This window comes from Salvelinus fontinalis, chromosome 7, assembly GCF_029448725.1.
Source record: "Salvelinus fontinalis isolate EN_2023a chromosome 7, ASM2944872v1, whole genome shotgun sequence".
NCBI classification, from domain to species: domain Eukaryota; kingdom Metazoa; phylum Chordata; class Actinopteri; order Salmoniformes; family Salmonidae; genus Salvelinus; species Salvelinus fontinalis.
This window is the reverse complement of record NC_074671.1, coordinates 67,261,100-67,263,272: the sequence shown is the minus strand read 5'-3', so window position 1 is coordinate 67,263,272 and position 2,173 is coordinate 67,261,100.

The window sequence follows — 2,173 nt, the reverse complement described above, 5'->3', positions numbered from 1 at the left end:
TCCATCTGCTGCAGGATCTGTAGGCCTACGCTATAATCCATCTGCTGCAGGATCTGTAGGCCTACGCTATAATCCATCTGCTGCAGGATCTGTAGGCCTACGCTATAATCCATCTGCTGCAGGATCTGTAGGCCTACGCTATAATCCATCTGCTGCAGGATCTGTAGGCCTACGCTATAATCCATCTGCTGCAGGATCTGTAGGCCTACGCTATAATCCATCTGCTGCAGGATCTGTAGGCCTACGCTATAATCCATCTGCTGCTTATTTTGCCAATAAGATCATCCTCTGTGTCTGCAGCCTCTGACTGGAACACTGTGGACGTGGTTAAATCTCAAGATTAAATCTTTAAATCTGTCAAGCCCGGGCGTTGAGCTTCGTAGGATCCTAAAGGACGACTATTGAGTGTTTTTGCCTAATCCGATGGGTGCTAGGTTTGTGTTCTACAGAGAGAGTCGGTCTCCATCTTTGCCTCTCCCTGTGTCGTTCTGTGACCAAAAAACACTCAGCTGAGGAGTTAGAACACTTATTTCTGACATCACAGATGTGTTCCGGTATCCATGACGACTACTGTCCACAGAAGGAGGAGTTAGAACACTTATTTCTGACATCACAGATGTGTTCTGGTATCCATGACGACTACTGTCCACAGAAGGAGGAGTTAGAACACTTATTTCTGACATCACAGATGTGTTCCGGTATCCATGATGACTACTGTCCACAGAAGGAGGAGTTAGAACACTTATTTCTGACATCACAGATGTGTTCCTGTTCCTGTATTCCTGTCCACAGAAGGAGGAGTTAGACCTGGGGCTATCAGAGAGAGCTCTGGTTCCTTCATTCTTGTCCTAACCAATCAGGACTGTTGTTCTTGGCCCCCTGTGTCCCTATCACTTTAAACTAGAGGGAGATTCTGGCATGTTTAAAAAAGGCTCAGCGAAAAGTGAAATGGACTAAACTGGAACAGAATCAAATTTGACTGGACAATGTATTGTATTTCACCTTTTATAAGATCCTAAAGGTATTTTTTTGTGGGGGGGTTCACTCAATAGAACTCACCCAATACACCAGTGATTTCTCCAGTCTCTCCATCTGTAGGTATAAAACCCTGCTAGTGGTCTAACAGCCAGGTGTGTCTTTGTCTCCCCCTCCAGGTCGTTCTCAGTACTGCAGCCGCTCTGCTTCCCAACAGTGGACTGGAGATTAAGGTCTGAACAGCTTCCCAGGTCAAGGTTAATGCTAATCGTGATAGGGGTTCTGTTATAAAAAGACACCTAGCATGTCAGCATTAGCCCTGCTCTGGGGCCACACTGCTGCTGCTGCAATACACAGAGGCCCTGAAGGGCGCCTGACTGTTTTGACCCAGCTAAAGGACACATCATGCTTCGTATCGTCATGTCTTGTGTTGATGTGGAACCCTATTCCTTACGTGGTGCACTACTGTGGTCCCGGCCCCCAGGGCTCTGGTCAAAAGGAGTGCACTACAAAGGGAATAGGGTGCCAATGGGGACACAGCCATTGAGTGGTGTTCATGCTGTCCATGACTGGGGTGGTGGGAGTGATGATACCCACATCGTAACAGCATTCATACCTAAACCACCCTCCTCCTCTTCACCCTCCTCCTAAACCACCCTTCTCTTCACCCTCCTCCTAAACCACCCCCTCCTCTTCTTCCTCCTCCTAAACCGCCCTCCTCTTCTTCACCCTCCTCCTAAACCACCCTCCTCCTCTTCCTCCTCCTAAACCACCCTCCTCTTCATCCTCCTCCTAAACCACCCTCCTCCTCTTCACCCTCCTCCTAAACCACCCTCCTCTTCTTCACCCTCCTACTAAACCACCCTCCTCTTCATCCTCCTCCTAAACCACGCTCCTCCTCTTCCTCCTCCTAAACCACCCTCCTCCTCTTCATCCTCCTCCTAAACCACCCTCCTCCTCTTCATCCTCCTCCTAAACCACCCTCCTCCTCTTCATCCTCCTAAACCACCCTCCTCCCCTTCACCCTCCTAAACCACCCTCCTCTTCTTCATCCTCCTCATAAACCACTCTCCTCTTCACCCTCCTCCTAAACCACCCTCCTCTTCATCCTCCTCCTAAACCACCCTCCTCCTCTTCATCCTCCTAAACCACCCTCCTCTTCCTCCTCCTAAACCACCCTCCTCTTCTTCATCCTCCT